This window comes from Bufo bufo, chromosome 1, assembly GCF_905171765.1.
Source record: "Bufo bufo chromosome 1, aBufBuf1.1, whole genome shotgun sequence".
Classification (NCBI taxonomy): domain Eukaryota; kingdom Metazoa; phylum Chordata; class Amphibia; order Anura; family Bufonidae; genus Bufo; species Bufo bufo.
Genome location: NC_053389.1, coordinates 75,852,531 through 75,874,364, shown reverse-complemented (window position 1 = coordinate 75,874,364; position 21,834 = coordinate 75,852,531).

The window sequence follows — 21,834 nt, the reverse complement described above, 5'->3', positions numbered from 1 at the left end:
GCCTTTTCTAATATCTAGGAGAGTTTTGCTTCCGCTCCCATCCTGGTACAACCTGATATTTCGTTACCCTTCATAGTTGAGGTTGATGCTTCTGAGGTAGGGGTGGGTGCGGTCTTGTCTCAGGGTTCCTCTCCTGCCAAATGGCAACCATGTGCCTTTCTCGAAGAAACTCTCCTCCACAGAGAGAAATTATGATGTGGGAGATAGGGAATTGTTGGCCATCAAGTTGGCTTTTGAGGAATGGCGCCATTGGCTAGAGGGAGCCAGACACCCTATTACCGTGTTTACTGACCATAAAAATCTGGCCTACTTGGAGTCAGCCAAGCGTCTGAACCCGAGACAGGCCAGATGGTCTTTGTTCTTTTCAAGGTTTAATTTTGTTGTCACGTTCCGCCCTGGGGTTAAGAATGTGAAGGCAGATGCCCTGTCACGTTGTTTTCCGGGAGGTGGGAATTTTGAAGACCCGGGTCCCATTTTGGCTGAAGGTGTGGTGGTCTCTGCTCTTTTTCCTGAATTGGAGGCAGAGGTGCAGGCAGCCCAGTCAGAGGCTCCTGATCTTTGTCCTCCTGGGAGGTTGTTTGTGCCTCTCGCTTTGAGACACAAGATTTTTAAGGAACACCACGATACGGTCCTTGCTGGGCACCCGGGGGCAAGAGCCACACTGGATCTCATCGCTCGGAGATTCTGGTGGCCTGCGCTTCGTAAGTCGGTTGAGGGTTTTGTGGCAGCTTGCGAGACTTGCGCTCGTGCCAAAGTCCCTCATTCACGGCCATCAGGTCCTCTCCTTCCCTTACCCATTCCTTCCCGTCCTTGGACACATCTGTCCATGGACTTCATAACGGACTTGCCTCGTTCCTCGGGGAAGACTGTGATTCTGGTGGTGGTGGACCGTTTTAGCAAAATGGTGCATTTCATCCCTTTTCCTGGTTTGCCCAATGCTAAGACGCTGGCGCAGGCATTTATTGACCACATTGTCAAATTGCATGGTATTCCTTCAGACATAGTCTCTGATAGGGGCACGCAGTTTGTTTCCAGATTCTGGAAGGCTTTCTGTTCTCGCTTGGGGGTTCGGTTGTCGTTCTCTTCTGCTTTCCACCCGCAGTCGAATGGCCAGACAGAGCGCGTCAATCAGAATCTGGAGACATATCTGCGCTGTTTTGTGGCGGAGAATCAGGAGGATTGGTGTTCTTTTTTGTACCTTGCTGAGTTTGCTTTAAATAACCGTCGTCAGGAGTCCTCTGATAAGTCACCATTTTTTGGTGCATATGGGTTTCATCCGCAGTTTGGGACTTTCTCGGGAGAGGGGTCTTTTGGTTTACCTGATGAGGACAGATTCTCCTCGTCTTTGTCATCTATTTGGCAAAAGATTCAGGATAATCTAAAGAGCATGAGTGAGAGATATAAGCGTGTGGCAGATAAGAGACGTGTGCAGCGTACTCAAGTTGTGTGTAATAGGTGTTTCTGGTTGATGTAGTGCAATATACACTAACCTGGTACAGCTGACTCTCTGCAAGGGCAGGTATAGGTAGAAATAGTTCGTGACGCCAGTGCCAAGTAAACGGTGGCACGCCGTTTGCGGATGCAGGAATGAATTGAGGAAACGTAGTGTTAAAACAGAACTCCAACTTTAGTAATTTTCAAGCAGAGACAATATTGGAATCGCAGTTCCTTGGCATACAGTCGATTTTGCAATTCGGTCGATGCAGGCAATTCAGTTACAGCAAGGTGATTACAGAGTGTTGAACACAGGACTTGCAGCACAGGAGCTTGCACTCTAATTCTGTCTGATCCTGGAATATAGCATATATTCACCAAGGCCCATTAACCTAGTTCTGGCTTTATATCCTTGGCTATAGCTTTAATAAGTACCTCCTCTGTCTTTCTGAGTACCTCTTGCTTTCCTGATCTTTGCCTCTGTCTCTCTCAACTTCTGGACACTTCCTCAGGCTCTAGAAACTTCTGAGCTGTGGTCTAGACTGATTTTTACTTCATTGTCTGGGCCTTATATAAACTAGGGCTCCCTAGCTCCCTCTATTGACTAGAAGCTGGAATGACACCCCTAGCAGGCCTGTACATGCAAGTTTCAGTAACAGGAAAATACATACATTACATGACATTTTATAAAACTGACATATACCAACTTCTCCATAATTAGGAGGGACGACAGCACACCAAGTGACACTTTGGTAGTGACGGGTATTACAGTTCCCGTACACTACATACCCCACTGCTTTAAGCTGAGTACGACCTCGTACTCCATCATGGGTCGCCCAACCGGAATCTCTACCTGAAATAGAAAATAGAGACATGCAGGCATACATACATGTAATTCATCTGCATTTACATTTACATCAGGTCCAATTGGCAAAAGTGAAGGGTAGTGACAAGGGGCGTCGTTCTCTTCTCTCAGGATAATGAATGGAACGGGGGCGCTGACCTGGCACAGCGTAACATTATAACCAGGATAGTCCATGACAATGAATAAGTCCATAATAGAACAGCAAAATAACGGAACTACCCAGGAGTTTCCTGTGGGTGTATCACAGGCAAGGGCTCACGTGGAGGAGTCCATTCTTGCGCACAAATGTCAAGTAAGGTATTGCCCGTGGCAACTGTTTGGGAGGAGACACCACCAGAATAATCAAAGTCTCCTAAACGGACTGGTGGGCGTCCCCTGGTCATCCGGGTAGACCTTCTCAAAACAGGGGTCTCCTCTCCCCTTAGCAACGAGGTAGACGAGAGAGGAGCAACAGGAGGGTCTCCATCCGTGAGACCTTGGTCAGGAACAACTGGAACAACAGGAACAACTGGAACAACAATATCCACTAGAGTGGGAACTGGACCCGGAGCATCTTGAACCGGCTCTGCTGGAGGTGAAGCTACAGTAGGTGCCGGAGCAGGCACCAGCAAGTTCAACCAAGGTGTCAGAAGCCAATGCATGGGATCCGCGTCATACCTCAGATTACTAACAGCCTGCATAGGATCCTCGGGCTGTATGGCTGACTCTGACACCGGATATTCTGATCCAGAACTCTCGGCACTAGGTTCTGGCGTCAGGCAGAGTTTCAACCGGTTTCGGTGTACAATTTGGGATCCCTTGTCTTCCCGGGTGATCTCATAAGTGTGAGTTCCAACATTTGGGATTGCAGTGACAACATAAGGACTTCGCTCCCACTTACTGTCCAATTTGCTGGTACGACGGTTATTCTTTAACCATACCACGGCCCCTATGGTCAAGGGTTCTGCATGGGCTGCCTGATCATAGTCTCTCTGCTGTCGGTCTCTAGCAAGGTCCATACGTTCCTGAACAATGGCGTTGGCTGTATTCAATCGCCTTTGATGTTCAGCAACCCAGTCGGTGTTAGGTAATGGGTTAATGCAATCAGGTACGTGTATGTCCAATGAATGATCAGCAGGCAATGTCCCTTGGCGCCCAAACATCAAGTAAAAAGGAGTATACCCGGTGGAACAATGTATGGTATGATTGTATGTGAACATGAGCTGTGGCAACAGACTGGGCCAATCTCCTCTGTTTTCAGGAGGCACGGCCCTCAGCATCTCTATCAAGGTCTGATTCATTTTTTCACATAATCCGTTACCTTGAGGATGGTAGGCCGTTGTCCGGATCTTCTTACAGTTGTGTAAGCGGCACAGTTCATGGAACAGATGGGACTCAAAAGCAGGTCCTTGATCGGTGAGGATCTTTTCCGGACATCCGTAGGGCAGGAGGAAGTGCTTCCAGAACATTTCGGCTGTAGTCTTGGCTGTCTGGTCTCTCACAGGCACTGCTACAACAAACTTTGTGAAATGATCAATAATAGTCATGGCATAAGCATACCCTGAGCGACTAGGCTCCAGTTTTACATGGTCGATGGCGACAAGTTCAAGAGGACAGGTACTTACAATGGGTCTCAGTGGTGCCCTCTGATCATGGTGCTCACTTCGTTTCAAGGCACAGGCTACACACTCTCGACACCACTTCTCCATGTCTTCTCTCATGCCTACCCAGTAAAACCGCTGGCGGATAGTAGCCTCAGTCTTTTGGACCCCAAAGTGACCGGATTGATTGTGGTACATCTCCAACACCATACCTGCATCTCGTCGGGGTATGAGAATCTGGTGTACTCTTTCGTTGGACACTGGGTCTAGGCTTCTTCGTGGCAATAGGCCCTTTTGTATGAAGAGTTGATGGCGCTGTCTCCACAGTTTGATGAGCTCAGGATCTGCACTCTTACGCCGAATCCTCTCAGGGGCTCTGCCACTAGTAATGAAGTCCAACAACTCACCCAGCACTCTACTTTCAGACTGTAGTTTCACCCACCTTTCTTCTTTAGGATCAGGCCTACTGGAGGGTGAAGGAACTGCAGCTCTGTTATTGGTAGCTCGAGCCTCATCCTGTTGAGCAAATTTGTTATAGAAAGCCGGCATCTCTACATCTTCCCAAGCATCTCGCACATCATCAGGAGCTGTCTCTGTGGGAAGCCTGGATAAAGCATCAGCATTATCATTAGTACGTCCAGCACGATACTTTACAGAGAAATTATAGTTGGCAAGGCGAGAGGCCCATCTCTGCTCCAAGGCCCCCAATCTAGCTGTATTGAGATGTGCCAGAGGGTTATTGTCAGTGAATGCAATGAACGGGGTGGCGGCTAGATAATCCTTGAATTTTTCTGTCACCGCCCACACTAATGCCAGGAACTCTAGTTTGAAGGAACTATAATTCTGGTCATTTTTCTCAGCTCCTTTCAGGGAGCGGCTTGCATATGCTATCACTCTCTCTTTTCCCTCTTGGATCTGGGCTAACACAGCTCCCAGGCCTCGCTTGCTAGCATCAGTATAGAGATGGAAGGGCTTGCTATAATCTGGATAACCTAACACTGGAGGCTCGGTCAGTTTCTTTTTTAGCAATTGGAACGCTATCTCTCTTTTCTCATTCCACTCAATGGGCACAGGAGTTCTAGGACTCTTTTTGGGTTGCCCCCTCAAGAGCTCCTGGATAGGATCAGCTATTTGAGCAAAATGGGGGATAAAACGTCTATAGTAGCCGGCAAAACCCAGGAAACTCCTCACCTCTTTGACAGTAGTAGGAACCGGCCAATTACAGACAGCGGCCAATTTATCAGGGTCAGGTTGCACTCCCTCTCCGCTTACTATATGCCCCAGGTATCTTACTGCAGGTTTGAGCAGGTGACACTTGGATGGCTTTACCTTCAAGCCATATTTGATAAGGATTTCAAATACTTCTGCCAAATGTTTCAGATGGTCCTCATATGTTTTTGAGTACACAATGACGTCATCTAGATACAGCAGCACTGTTTCGAAGTTTTTGTGACCCAAACACCGCTCCATTAATCTCTGGAAAGTTCCTGGGGCATTACATAGCCCGAACGGCATACAATTGAATTCGAACAGGCCCATGGGAGTAGTGAAGGCAGTCTTTTCTCTATCTGCAGGGGCCATGGGTACTTGCCAGTAGCCACTGGTCAAGTCCAATGTGGAGAAATAGGCAGAGGAGCCCAGAGCAGTTAATGACTCCTCAATGCGGGGCAGTGGGTATGCATCTTTGTGGGTTATTTGATTAATTTTCCTATAATCCACACAGAAACGGATACCACCGTCCTTCTTCTTTACAAGGACCAGGGGTGCAGCCCACGGACTACGGCTGTCCCGGATTACATTAGAGTCCTTCATCTCTTGGATCATTTCCTTTACAGTCTGATATGAAGTAGGCGGTAAAGGTCGGTATCTCTCCTTGATAGGAGGATGAGAGCCAGTAGGTATGGTGTGTTGTATGGCACTCACCTCTCCATAATCAGTGGCATGCTTACTGAAGGCCTGGTGGTGCTCCTTGACAAGCTGTATAATCCCTTCTTGTTGCCGTTGTGGGTATTCTCGTCCCCGACATGGAGCTCTTCCCACCAGGGCACTTGTGGCTGGGTCACCGGCGAACATCTGCTGTCTGCAGCTGGCGGCTTTTCTGTCACTGGAAGACGAATGATGTCTTGGAAGGACACCTGGGACAGCTGGGCAACAGGGCAATGCTTAGTAAGCGCAACAGGATGATTACTCAGATTAATCAGACGGACAGGTACTTTACCTTGGGAGACGTTCACCAGGCACTTGGCAGCTCTCACATAAGGATAATCCTCTATCTGGAGTGGTTCCACCAGGGCTGGATAATCTCGGCCTTCGACTCCCAGGACAGCACGACACCACAAAAGAGTTTGAGAATTAGGAGGCAAAGTCACAGGCTTAATATCACGGATCCTGGCAGTACAAATTTCTCCTTTCCCATTAGCAAACCTCTGCTGGGCACTTAACACAGTGATAGTCTTTTGAATCACCCTCCTGGATGCAGAGGAAGCAGTGGGCAAAGTCTGATGTAATACAGCAAGTATTTCTGAATAACAGTTTTTGAAGACATTGGTGCCTAGAATGACAGGATGTCCTCCTCTGTCACCGGCCTGCACTACGATCACTCCCTGTTGAGGCAGGGTTACTTCTCCCACCTGCAGGGTGGGTTCCCAGTATCCATGAACCTTTACTGGTTTGCCATTGCTGGCGATAATTTCCACCCAGGATTCAGGCGGTTGGGTCAACTGGTTGGTGTCCCAGAACTTTTCAAATGCAGGCAGCTGAATAGTAGTGACCTGAGACCCAGTATCTAATAGGGCTTCAAAGGGGACCCCGTTGATCTCTATATTGATTTTAGGATGGGGTCCTACATAACGTGGCATCCAATTTGGATCCTCTGGACCTAGTGTTCTACCTCCCGAGGGGTGGTCCTCAGCCTCAGGGGTTGCCCGTTTAACTGCCAGCACGTGGATTCTGTGTGTCCCAGCTTTTTGCAGTATGTACACACGGGCTTCTTGCGACCTTTATTACGCCTCCCAGGATCCCTGGGGTGAGTCTCTTGGTATGGAGGTGAGAACGGCCTAGGAGATGACAGGAACTCTTCTTCTGTCATTATGGGTTTTTCCCATTCCTCTATTTTTCTGCACACCTTCTCTAGACTTTTAGTGAGGTGATTTACTTGCTCTGTCAGCATGGCAATAGTATCGGTAGCTGACACTTGAACAGCTTGGCCGGCCTCAGCTCGGTTAGTGACAAGCGGTTTTGGCTTGCAGGCTGATGACTCAGATAGGGCGCTCAACTCAGGAGATACTGTGGACCCAAGAATTTTTATAGCCAGTTCTTTAAAGTCCAGAAAGGCACTGTTAGGGTGCTGGGCGGACAGCATCTTTAACTGGGTCCTTATTTGTTCACTAGACACCCCGTTGATAAATTGTTCCCTCAGGGTCTGGTCCCGGTTATCAGCCTCTTTGGGATCTATCTGGATTACAGCCCCTAAAGCCTCCTGAAGTGATAGGGCATAGTCACGGAGGGACTCACCGGACTTCTGTCTCTTGCCAAAGAAGTGCATCTTTATCTCTGAGGCAGTCCTAGTTTCAAAAGTGGCCATGAGGCGGGTGAAGATCTGTTCTAGAGTACTCCGCTCAGTAGCAGGCCATGATAACACTTCCCTGCGGGCAGCCCCCTCCAGTTGCGCCAGCATGATTTCCATTTGCTGGTCGGCATTTATAGGGTATAATCGGAATAGTGCCAGCAACTTTTCTTCAAAGTCCCGTAGGGTATGGGTCTCTCCCCTGTAGCGGGGGAACCATGGGGCCCCGAAATAGTAGGGCATGGTAAAGAGCATCATGCTAGGGGCTGTAGGGTGATCAGGAGCCGCAAGCTCTCCTGGCTCTGACATGGTAGTCTATTGAGAGGTGGCCGCTGGCGACTAAAGAGGCCGGTACACTCCCCTTCCCTCCGGTTACAAGTGCTTACCGGTATCGCCGGGCTTGCGCAGGTCCAGTCTCGCGAGGTTCCGGACGTCCTGAGCACCCGATGACGCAGGAGAAGCAGGGCCGCGGCGGTGCGATGATCAAGAGGGGCGGGACTCTCTGTGTCTTTGCAGGGATCCGCCCACGAAAGTCCTCAGCGGCGCGGGAAACTTTACTCCAGGCAGCCGGTGGCCATCTTTAGCAAAACGCTGTCCATTCACTGACAGCAAGCAGGATTGCAAAAAGTCCACAAAACCACATTCCAATGCGGCGGTTTTCTTCCTCTGTGCAGCGCAACACTGCACAGCGCTTTTTAGAGTTTTTTGGTACACTTTGGGTATGATTTTCAGTCCACAAAGTCCACTTGCAATAAACAGGCAATTTGTCACTTTGGTCACAGGGCAACTGTATAAGGCACAAAGTTCACGCTTCTTGCACTAGAAAGCGTGCGTATCCTGTTCGTGACACCAAAAGAGAGGTGCAGCGTACTCAAGTTGTGTGTAATAGGTGTTTCTGGGTGATGTAGTGCAATATACACTAACCTGGTACAGCTGACTCTCTGCAAGGGCAGGTATAGGTAGAAATAGTTCGTGACGCCAGTGCCAAGTAAACGGTGGCACGCCGTTTGCGGATGCAGGAATGAATTGAGGAAACGTAGTGTTAAAACAGAACTCCAACTTTAGTAATTTTCAAGCAGAGACAATATTGGAATCGCAGTTCCTTGGCATACAGTCGATTTTGCAATTCGGTCGATGCAGGCAATTCAGTTACAGCAAGGTGATTACAGAGTGTTGAACACAGGACTTGCAGCACAGGAGCTTGCACTCTAATTCTGTCTGATCCTGGAATATAGCATATCTTCACCAAGGCCCATTAACCTAGTTCTGGCTTTATATCCTTGGCTATAGCTTTAATAAGTACCTCCTCTGTCTTTCTGAGTACCTCTTGCTTTCCTGATCTTTGCCTCTGTCTCTCTCAACTTCTGGACACTTCCTCAGGCTCTAGAAACTTCTGAGCTGTGGTCTAGACTGATTTTTACTTCCTTGTCTGGGCCTTATATAAACTAGGGCTCCCTAGCTCCCTCTATTGACTAGAAGCTGGAATGACACCCCTAGCAGGCCTGTACATGCAAGTTTCAGTAACAGCAAAATACATACATTACATGACATTTTATAAAACTGACATATACCAACTTCTCCATAATTAGGAGGGACGACAGCACACCAAGTGACACTTTGGTAGTGACGGGTATTACAGTTCCCGTACACTACACGTGTGCCTGGTCCGGACCTGAATGTTGGTGATCTGGTGTGGTTGTCTACCAAGAATATCAAATTGAAGGTTCCCTCCTGGAAGTTGGGTCCTAGGTTTATTGGGCCTTACAAGATCCTGTCTGTCATCAATCCTGTTGCCTACCGTCTTGATCTTCCTCAGACTTGGAAGATCCATAATGTTTTTCATAAGTCCTTATTGAAACCTTATGTTCAACCTATTGTACCCTCGCCTTTGCCTCCTCCTCCGATTATGGTTGATGGAAATCTTGAATTTCAGGTCTCTAGGATTGTGGATTCTCGTCTTGTCCGCGGTTCCCTCCAGTACCTCGTTCATTGGGAGGGTTATGGTCCTGAGGAGAGGATGTGGGTCCCAGTGACGGACATTAAGGCCACTCGTCTCATCAAGGCTTTCCATAGGTCCCATCCTGAGAAGGTGGGCCCTGAGTGTCCGGAGTCCACTCGTAGAGGGAGGGGTACTGTCACAACCAGACAGTTGAGAAGCTCTGACAGGAGCTTTCCAGATCCTCCTCCTTGAGTTTCTTTGTTTGGTTAAGTTCCTCATCTCGTTAGTCTATCTCAGCTGTCATGCAGTTGGACTGATTGCTGCCCTTTAAGTTCCTCCCCAGAATGCAGTAGTGTGCGGCTTATACAACTTCCTGGAGTGTGTGTGCGCATGCTGTTCCTAGTTCCCAGTCCACAGTCCCCAGTCGTCTGCAAGATAAGTGCTGTTTATGTATTTATGATTTTCTGTTTTCTGGATCCAGGTGACCCGGACTCCCTCCGTGTCTGTGTAGGGAGCCGGTGGTCGTGTCCCCTCACTATTGTAGGGTCTTCAGGTGTAAGATAGTCGAGGTACGTGGATATGCGCCTATCCACCTTTGGGGTGGTCGCATAGGCTGAGCAATAAGGGAGAGCGGCAGGTCTCATGCAGGGGTCTCCCTTTTGTTCCTTAGTTGTGGATCCAGTGAGTCATTGTTTATATTGTATTGTCTTGTTTCCTGTACACCATCCGTGACACATATACCTCAGCATTAAGACTGCCATCAATCCTGATCAAGTATCAATCGCCTTTGGCTGTGAAACAACCCCATATCATCAGGCTTCCTCCACCGAACTGACAGTTCCTTCAGTTTTTCAATCCATTAGCCCGGTTTTCCCTTGTTTCTTCAAGACCCATTTGCACCCATTAGAGCCCAGTCTATTGACTTTCCTCTCATCGCTCCAAATCACCTGTTTCCAAGCTTCTACTGTCCACCGTTTGTACTTTTTAGCAAACTCGAGCCAACACTTCTTATGACGATATTGAAGTCGAGGCTTTATCACCCTTTTTTGGGCCACCAATTCAGACTTGTGTAATGTGCGTCACACGGTGCTTGCATGGACATCTGTGATCTCACTATTACGAAGCATATGAGCCACCTCCACTGCCATGTTTGTCGCGCCAGAACTGATAGACCTTGTGATGAGCTGACTTTTTGACTCCGATATTTGCCTCGACGTCCACCTGTTGGCTTTGGAATGGATGGACTGACTTCATTTCGTATTCTTCAAACTGTCATGGCACTCACATGATACAGTTTGGCAATTTTCTCGGGTGAGATACCGCTATCGATGAGCTGGATGATGCTGTTTCTCTTTTCTTGGGAAATCATCTTCATGGCTGCTCCTGGATGCAAACCAGTGACCTTTCGCTTGGGAATCAACTTAATAACATATTGAGATTTTTTTTAAATTCGATTCGCCATCTTGCCTAATTTTTTGGGAAAAATTTGTTTCGGTCCGAATATGTTCACGGTGAATCGCGTTAAAAACGGCTAGTCCTGGCTGCAGAGAGCCTTTATAGTGGTGTAGAACACTGTGCCTTGCAGTAACACGCATAGGGAGTCTGCTGTGGTAGTGAAATAATACTGTGAGTCCGTATGACATGCAGATGACAGGCGTCGCTCTTAGAATCACTGCACACTTCATTTATTTGGTCAGTCACGGGGCCAAAACTGACCAAATAACTCAAGTATGAACTCAGCCTTACAGGTCGATGTTAGCGCCAAGAAGAAGCGCACTCCTTTTACACTGTCGTCAGCTGATTCCACATAGATGTCTATAGAACTTGTTCTATTAAACACTTATACAAGTAGAGCCGCCCCGACAGACAGGAGAGGGTGTCAGCAGTAAGTTTGTGTTGACGTCACTGATTATTTTGCCCTTCCTCTGATCCGTCAGAACAATAACCCCCAAAAAACAGATCCTGTCTGTGGAGCATCTGCCTTCACTCGGTCATCATTTGGTCAGTAATCCATCAGCATTGCTAAAGCAAAAAAAAAAAAAACAGGAGTGGATCGAAAACAGAGGTGACACATGAATGGAATATTTGCATGTCTTCTGTGTTTTGTACACACTCCTGCTTTTGGCTACTAAATCACAAACCAATTCTGATGGGACCATACAGGCCTTACAGCTGCTACACACTTAGTATTTAAAATAAGCCTTAGTATGTGCAGATCTCACAGCTACTGTAGGAGAATGGTAAGAAGTGGTATAAAATGTAGTAAGCACTGCAGGGATCATGTGTAAGACGTCCGGGGGTCCCGAACATTGTGTACAAGGTCCGAGATGTGAGTCGTCCATGTGTTCAATACTTGATGTTATTGATGGCCAGCTCCGTGATTCCGTGATGAATCCCAGCACTCGGATTAGGTAGTCCTCAGGCTTGGACTGTCCCACAGGGATACAGGGTAATCCCCCGGTGGGCCCCTGAGCAAGGTGGGCCACTAGTCTTCCAATCCCTGCACAAGTGGCAAATAACACATTAGACTTACTGCACTACATACATACATATATTCAATGTACAGCACCTCAACCAGCCTATATTCATATAAAAAAAATCATTTTTTAGCATATAAAAACATGTTAGATTATTTATTATATTTGAATGTGTCCGTACGGTGGGCCCCCCCATAATAAATTTTACTGGTGGGCCCTAGGTACAACAGTCCAACACTGGTAGTCCTTACTGAGGAACTTCCTTTACAATTATTATTATTTATTATTATTATTATTATTTATTATTAAAGCGCCATTCATTCCATAGCGCTGTACATATGATAAGGGGTGCACATACATAATACAGACAAGTGCACTAAGCAGGAACAAGACGAGTTTACAATGCGCTGATGCCACAGATGCCATCACCTTGACGAGCTGGGTTGCTGATAAGTGGATTCTAAAGTGTCAGAAGAAATGCGAGTAAAGACATTGGAATAAATTGTCCACTTCCTCCAACGTGATCTCGTCCTTTGATTTATGAACCTCATTCCATAAAGTCTTGAAGTCTTCTGCGTGGATGGCATAAGAAATGTCCATGCGATGTTTGACGGACACAGAGAAAACACGCTCTGTGGCTGACACTGATCCAGACACGTCATAACCGGTCCACATCTCTGCTAGCCACATAAGATCCTGAGAGCTGATCACCAGCTTACCGAAACAACTGTAAAAGTTTCTTTGGAACCACGTCCCTACGATAGCCGTGATCGCCTCGGAGCCATTATACAGGAAGAGCGGGAGGCAAGTAAATGTCTTTGGTAACACCTCCAATAGATTGTCCTCTGTGTACGTCCTGCAGAACCAACCTGTCCACACAATCCGGTCCTCTGTGTTTGCCTTGGTGAGTGGAGGCTTGGGTGAAATCTGTATGAGCACAGCCAGTGGATCTCTGTCCTTTCCTTTGAGTCCAGGTAAACAGGAAAATGTGGCTTTTAGGTTCAGCTCTGAGCCCACTTTAATGGCAAGACCCTTCTGCTTCTCAGCAGCTATGTGGGCAGACAGGTGCTCGAAATACTCTTCCGGTCTGGTGTATGAGAAATTATACATTGGTGTCACGCTGTACAGAGTCCATTGTTTTTGAAGAGCAGAGCAGCCTCTGCCGGATCAAGAGTTTCCTCCAAGGGGGTGCACTGCGGAATTTTTCTTTTAGACAAGCTTCGCAATGCTGAACGTAGATGTGCAGAGATAGGTAGGATACCTCGAGCTGTGAAAATGACTGCTCCTTCATGCCCATGACCTACTTCTGGAGGTTAAGACCCCATTGGTAGGTGTTTGCATATCCTTGCGATAAATGATGTTCCCATTCACTGACTATAAACAGAGATTTTGACAGACAAATGCATCAAACTCTGCCGCCATCTTTCTAGGCGCCACGTCTCCAGTCCCCTGACCAGCCAGATTTACCAGCATCTGTTCTAGAACATGAAGCAGTGTAATGACGTTATTCATCCCGTAGTCCTGGCGACTGACAAAGAATGTGGCCTCCTCAATGGGCCTGAGCAAACGCAGGTGTCACGCATGAGCTGCCACTGTCTGACATCGAAGTTACCTATGGGAAGTACTCCTGTCTGCTTGGATCATCAAAAAAAACATTGATGGTCTTTTTCTGTTCGTATAGTCGGTCCAACATATGGAGGGTGGAATTCCAACGAGTGGAAACGTCACATATCAGAGTATTTTTGGGGATGCTGTTCTGTCGCTGCAGCTCAAGGAGGGTGTGCTTTTCGGTGAACAAGTGGCTGAAGTGCATACAAAGTTTCCTGGCCATTTGTAGGATGTCTTGCAGATGGGTGGAAGACTTCAGGAACCGCTTGACAACCAGACTTAACAGGTGTGCCATACAGGGCCGCATGGCTCAGCCCTCAATGACGCAACATGTTCTTCCTGTTGTCGGTCGCCATGGTTCTGATTTCGAGTTGTGGCGGAGAAAGCCAGGATTTGATTTCTTTCTGTAGGACACGGAGCAGTTCCTCTCCTGTGTGACTCAGTTCGCCCAGGCAAACCAGGTGCAGAACAGCATGAGAGTGATGAGAGGGGTCATACATGACTTGCATACACTAAATGCTTCCAACAAAATTCTTGGATCTCTACATGAAAATAATGTATTTGATGTAAAGCACGAGAGGGGCATAGTTGGACACATTTGCAGTGTCCCACATAGTGATGGTCGTGGGCACTTCAAACTTCTGTCTATATCATGTCAATGTATTGCTTTGTAAACTATAAATTCCTTATAACAGGCTGCTTTAGAGGAGAGTGTCATTACAACTATTCCCCCCTAGGTTGTGCTAGCACCACTTTTATATATATCAGAGGGTTTGCTAATACAAGGGAGAACAGGAGAACAGTGGAAGAGCAGGAAGGAAGCTAGTTATGTGTGAAGAGGTGTGGAGCAGCACCTGTCCAGGATGTAGCTTCCATTTTAGCCCCTTGGCCCTGGCCAAGCTGAGGGAGCATGGAAACCAGTCTTACAGCTACCTAGCACAGGCCAAAGTTGCTTATGGCTATAGAGTGAGTCTAGTGGAGATAGAAGCAGCATTAGCTCATGGACTCCACAAGCACCAGTGACTGGGAGAAGCCTAAAAGCGCCTGAACACAACCAGACGACTATACACGTGGTTGTGTATCACCACATTTCTCTATGGACATTGTGGAACAGAGTTTAGAAAAGCATCCTGTACAAAGAATGGAGCAGAGGTTTTTGCCTTCATTAGGGAGACCGCCCTGTGGATTGCTAATTATAAGTAAGAAGTTATTATATCCAGTACCTGGCTGATAGTGTGAAGAATTTCACCAATGAAAGAAGAATGTAATTCGGTTCATACAGAAAAAATTCTCCAATCACCCTTTAATTTTCCCCCCAAAAAACCCTGTTTCACATAAAAAATTTCACCACTACGTAATTTGGTCCAGACCGCAAAAAGGGATTTACCATATATAACTGCACCGCTGAACAGCAAATAGGCCCTAATTTTTTTCAGCTTTCACACTGCAAAAGGTTTTTTAACATATAAGTGCAACGCTGAACGGCAAATATATTTTTCTTTTGCCACTAGTACACGGCAGACAGGCCTTTAGAATATATAACTGCACCGCTGAACGGCAAATAGGCCCTAATTTTTTTCAACTTTCACACTAACCACGGCTTTCAATCATATAACTGCACCGCTGACCGGCAAATATATTTTGGTTTGCCACTAATACATGGCACAATTGGCTTTAAAACAGATAACTGCACAGCTGATTGGCAAATGTATTTTTTCTTTTTCCGCTAATACACATCACAAAAGGCTTTACCACAGATAACTGGACTGCTGACTGGCAAATATAAATTTTCTTTTTCCGATAATACACGTCACAGAAGGCTTTACCAATTACCACAGATAACTAAACCGCTGAGTGGCAAATTTAAATTTTCTTTTTCCAATAATACACGTCACAAAAGGCTTTAAAAGATATACGGTAATTGCACCACTGAACGGCAAATATATTTTTCTTTTACCAGTAATACACAGCAAAAATGGCTTTAAAGCAGATAGCAGCACCGCTCAGCGGCAAATATATTTTTTCTTTTTACGGTAATACACACCACAAAAAGCTCTAAAAGATATATGGTAACTGCACTGCTAAACGGCAAATATATTTTGGTTTTGCCAGTAATACACACCACAAATGGCTCTAATTTTAGTTAATAAGCCCTTTTCTTCCCACTAATAAAAGCCAAAAATGCTTTAGAACATATAACTGCACCGCACAAGGGAAAATAAGACATAGAAATATTTCCTTGTAATAAACCCTGTTAATGGCTGTATCAAACAGCACTTGCACCCCAATAACAAGAACGGTTTGCTGGAATTACAGAGCTGTATAATGGCAATTTGGATCCCCAGTCAGTGCAGCAAGGTGTAATAGGATTGTTCCTATTACCCAGGCTGTAAACTCCCCTACTGAACCCTGTTCTACATAAAAGCTGTGGAATGATTCCTCCCTATCCTTTCCCTACACCTTGAATTATCCTTCCCTGCACTGGTAAATCGCTTTTTCTGAACAATTAAATTGTCTATTATAACACTGTCCCTAGCGCCTGCTGACGTCTCTCCCTGCATTCAGTACACTGGTAAATGGCAGAATCTAAGATGGCTGAGGCTATTTATAGGGGTGTGAGATCACAGGGCTGGCTGCTGATTGGCTGCATGCATGCCAGTATGGGTGATCCCGCCTTCCCACAGTTCCTTTCTCCAGGTCCTGACATGTGCAGCAGCCATTTTAGGAAAAATGCGATTCGTTACCACAAAGCGTGAGGAAATTCGCATTCGGTGCGAATCGAGTTTTTCCTGAAATTCGTAACTAATTCCACTTCGTCAGCTTCGATTCGCTCATCTCTAATATTGAGCTATTAGAGAATGTGAGAACAGGTTGTAATTTGTAGTAAACAAGAAGAAAAAGATAGTTTCACCACCAGGAGCAAAACAGTAACAATGCAGTTACATGACAAGATTCTGCATAACTAATCATATGCTAAATAGTTCCAACTAAGTCCAATTTATGTATGAGATAGCCAAGATGGTTGTCTATAAAATGATGGGAGTCTCACGTTCGAAGCTGCAGTGGATGGTGAGATATGGAGCCTGAAAATCAAAAGTTCAAAACATTGTTACCCTTTTGCTCATCAGTGTATCAGGTCCTGCTTGCTAAGATATACAGTGCCTTGAAAAAGTATTTATATCCCTTAAACTTTTCCATATATTTTCACGTAATGCCCACACACTTAAATGCATTTTATTGGGATTTGATGTGATAGACCGACACAAAGTAGCAAGTAAGTGTGAAGTGAAAAGAAAATGATACATATTTTTCTAAAGTTTTAATAAATATACATCTGGAAAGTTTGCTGTGCATTTGTATTCAGCCCCCCCTGGTCCACTTTTCCCTGCAATTACAGCTGCAAGTCTCTACCAGCTTTGCACATCTAGAGGTGGAAAATGTAGCTTATTCTCCTTTGCAAAATACCTCAAGCTCAGTCAGATAGGATGGAGATATTCTCAATGGGACTTAGGTCTGGACTTTGACTGGGCCATTCTAACACATGAATATGCTGTATCTAAACTATTCAATTGCAGCTCTGGCTGTATGTTTAGTGTTGTCCTTTTGGAAGGCGAATCTCCTCCCCAGTCTCAAGAGTTTTGCAACCTTTACCAGGTTTTCCTTCAGGATTGCCCTATATTTAGCTCCATCCATCTTCCCATCAACTCTGACCAGCTTCCCTGTCCCTGCTGAAGAAAAGCATCCCCACAGCATGATGCTGCCACCATCATGTTTCACAGTGGGAACAGTGTGTTCAGGGTGATGTGCAGTGTTAGTTTCCCCCCCACACATAGAGTTTTGTATTTAGGGCAAAAAGTTAAACTTTGATGTCATCTGACCATAGCACCTTCTTCCAAATGTTTGCTTTGTCCCTTACATGGCTTTTGGCAAACTGCAAACTGGACTTCTCATGGCTTGCTTTCAAAAATTGCTTTCTTCTTGCAACTCTTCCATAAAACCCAGATTTGTGATGTACATGACTAATAGTTGTGGACAGATTCTCCCAACTTGGCTGTCCCTTTAGGTGGATGGCCATGTCTTGGTAGGTTTGCAGTTGTACCATACTCCTTCCATTTTTGGAGATGTTCAGAGCTTGGGATATTTTTTTTATAACCTAACCCTGCTTTACACTTCTCCACAACTTTATACCTGACCTGTCTGGTGTGTTCTTTGGTTTTCATGATGCTGTTTGATCACTTATGTTCTCTAACAAACCTTTGAGGCCTTCACAGGACAGCTGTAACTATACTAAGAATAAATTACACACAGGTAGGCTCTATTTGCACTCCACACTTTTCAGAAGAAAATTTAGAAAACTTGCTACTTTGTTTCGGTCTATCTCATAAATCCCAATAAATTACATGTAAGTTTCTGGGTGTAATGTGGAAAAGTTCAAGGGGTATGAATACTGTTTAAGGCAATATATGTAGTCAGCGCCCAAAATACTCAGGAGAATTTGGGTCTAGCACTGATTTTAGTCTGCTATTTTTGCTTACAGTTGAGGTGGATGGTTTGCCAGTGTCAATGAAATGCTGTAGGGAGGCAAGAACCACCCAGGATGAATAAATGAGAAGAATATGTGAGGTATAATGCACAACTACTGGGATCAGTAGGGACCAGTCTCTGAAGGTTGCTTTTAGCTGAGGATCCTCCATTTGCTGATTTTCTTCATGGCTGATACGTGGCTACATACTTTTGGTTGTCATCCATTTCTTCTGTTACCCAGGCTCCTTTTCAGGCAAGCTCCTGCCTATGCTCTAACTATCTATTCTCTCCAGTATATGACAAATTTTTAAGCTCCTGTCCCTACCAGGCATTTAACAAATCTCTCATGTTTGCCCAGAGAGTTGGACTGATCCTCAAGTATTCAAGCATTAGGGATTAGCGGCAGGGACAAGTTTCCTGAGACTGGAGAAAATGGTTGGCACGGCAGAACATTACAATAGCTTTATATGCAGATAAAGTGCTCCAATATATTCACGATTGCGCAAATCGGCAATTAATGACGCGCATATTTTGGCGCAATACATGCAATTTCACATTTTAGCAGGTCTGACTACATATTACTGATTGGTGAACTAAGTACTGTTGTGAACTTGTGACATCACAGCACTATGTCTGTAGTATGTACAGTTGTGTTCAAAATAATAGCAGTCAGACATCGCTAACCTGATCAATCACTGTTTTTGGTAGAAATGATATTTCTACATGGCAAATAATTTGCTAGCAGGTGTAGTACAGTAATAGTAACCCAACAGACCCAACAATCATGACATGCATGCTGCCGATTCTCTGTAATTCGCTTATTGAGAGGGGCATGTTCAAAATAATAGCAGTGTGGAGTTCAATGAGTGAGGTCATTCATTCTTTAAAAGACAGGTGGCAATTATTGCCCTTATTTAAGGGAGGAAGACAGCAAATGTTGTACATTCTGGTTACAGTGCATTTCTCTCTGAAATTCTGAGGAAAATGGGTAATTTCAGACATTGTTCAGAAGTACAATATACCTGGATTAAAAAGTTGATTGGAGAAGGGAGAAACATATAAAGAAGTGCAGAAAATGATAGGCTGCTCAGCTAAAATGATTGCAAATGCTTTAAAATGGCAACCAAAACCTGAAAGACGTGGAAGAAAGCGAAAAACTACCATTCGAATGGATAGAAGAATAGCCAAAATGGCAAGGACTCAGCCAACAATCAGTTCCAGGAAGATCAAAGAAGGTCTAAAGTTACCTGTGAGTACTGTTACAATTAGAAGACGCCTATGTGAAGCCAAGCTATCTGCAAGAAGCCCCCGCAAAGTCCCACTGTTGAAAAAAAAGACATGTACTGAAGAGGTTACAATTTGCCAAAGAACATATAGACCGGTCTAAAGAGACATTCTGTGGACTGATGAAAGTAAGATTGTTCTTTTTGGGTCTAGTGGCCGGAGACAGTTTGTCAGATGACCCCCAAACACTGAATTCAAGCCACAGTACACTGTGAAGACAATGAAGCATGGTGGCGCAAGCATCATGATATGGGGATGTTTCTCATACTACGGTGTTGGCCTATTTATCGCATACCAAAAGTTGGTTGACTCCATGCAGCAAAGATGTACAGCAGTTCTCAGAAACAGCGGTTATACAACTAAATATTAGTAAAGTGATTCAAAGGAAAGCAAAATCTTCAAACATTTTTCAGTTTATATAGAGAATCTTTTAGTTTGTAAACAACACTGCTATTTTTTTTTAAACAGTCTGATATTCACTTTTCTTAAATTTTTTTGAGAGGAACAACATAATTTTGATATATTTTTCTTCATGTTTTGATTTGGAATAGAATGTGTAGTGTTCCCAATGCATTTGTGTGTATGGAAATAAAAGATATTAGAAGGATTTTGAGCTTTATTCACTTTTTTAAACACACTGCTATTATTTTGAACGCTACTGTATATATGGACAGCAGAACACTATACTATCAGCTACACTACATCACTATCTAACCTACACTGACTATCTCCCACTAACTATCTGTATTATATATATATGAGCTAACTAACTATCTAATGTAATGACACAGGAAAGCAGAGAGCACAGCAATGACACTGCTCTCTCTCGCTCAGAGCTGCAAAAAACTGCAGAAAATACCTGCTGGGGAGGTTCTTATATAGTAAGGGGTAGTCAACTTTCCTATTGGTTGCTAGGGATGTTGCTAAGCTCTGACAAAGACATTGCAGCCTTCTCATTGGCCCACAAGCAGGGAGGGATGAACCCATGATGGGTTCAGATGAAAAAAAAAATCTAGAATATTCGCAAATACGAATATATAGCACTATGATCTAAATCGTCGCCAATTCTCGAAGTGGCGATATTCGCAATTAAAATTCGCGATTCAAATATTTGCGCCCAACACTATCAAGCATGTCTAACGCTGGGCTTAGTTGATAAAAAAATGATAGCGCTGTACTTACACATGAGACCAAAGGCAATCATCATTTGAAACCAGTGTGAACTATTGCTCGTGATGGCCAATGGTAGACTTTTGTTTGCCAAAATGTGATCAGTCACATTGGAGATTTTTGCTTGTTATAATCAATAATTGCAGATCTGTGGCATGACCGGGCGATCATTGCTATTGTACCCAAGGATTAAGGAGTCATTTTAAAAAAAAAACTAAAAACTGGTTGGCCAGTTTAGTCTGGCATGTCGATGCTGGGATTGTGTGTAGAAATGATGACCTGGATGACCAATCCAGTGGTCTCCAACCTTCAGTAGGTCATAAGACACTGTCCAACATATAACATATTAAAGACTCCATCCCCTAGGGGTGTGTGACCTGTGTGGTTGCACGGAATGCATTGCCTGTCACTACTGAAGTGGGCATCATTGGCCCTTTGGCCTAGACACCAGGGACTTAACACCTCAATCTCACACAAAGTGCCAAACCTGTGGAAAGGTAGCTGTACTGAATAGTTTGGCATGGTGATTATTTAGCTATTTGTTGATTATTTAATTTCTGGGGCCTAATTGTTAAGATCTATTTGGCATAGGACTGAAAAACACAGCATGAGGTAGTTTTGCCACTGCTACCAATGTGCTGGTCAATCCCATTTGTTAATATGTGGAAATATGATTCCAGTGAAGATGTCTGTGCACTCATGACCTCTATGACCGCATGTTTCTCATATAAAGATGATAGTCACACACATTCAGATAAAACTGCTGTCTCATAAAGCTCCTTTTTTCCCTCTTGCATGCTCTGTTTGCAAGAATGTGGAGGATGAATTTTAATGTTGATAAAAAAATGCACCTAGGCCACAGTAACCATATGGCTGCATACACATTAAATGGATCAAGTCTACTTTCACATATGTTTTTATGCTGTCCGGTTTGGAGATCCTGCAGGGGATCTCAAAACCACAGCAAAATGCATCTGTTCGAATTATACAACTGGTTGCATCCGTTCACAGCAGATCCGGTTGTATGACATTGAAAATAAAGAAACCGGATGCGGCACTAAAACCATTGTAAGTGAATGGGCGCCGGATCTGTAACACCCCGGAGTGGTGTTACTATTCTTTCACCATGCTACTGTCTTGTATTGCTAACACCAATCTCATTTTTGTATTTATTTCCAGGTCCTTCTCAAATGTGTATTAATCTTACTGTCTTGAAATTGTTCTGTTCATGTAATATGCCTGGTTCACCAGCAGGTGGCAGCGTATATTGCAGAGAGAGAGAGAGACAGATACTTAGATAGAATGGAACTCACCATTCCATTCTCCCCCCTTTGGGCAGAGGTGGGCCAGTCCTGTTTCATACCAGATGTCACGGATGTTCCCGCGAC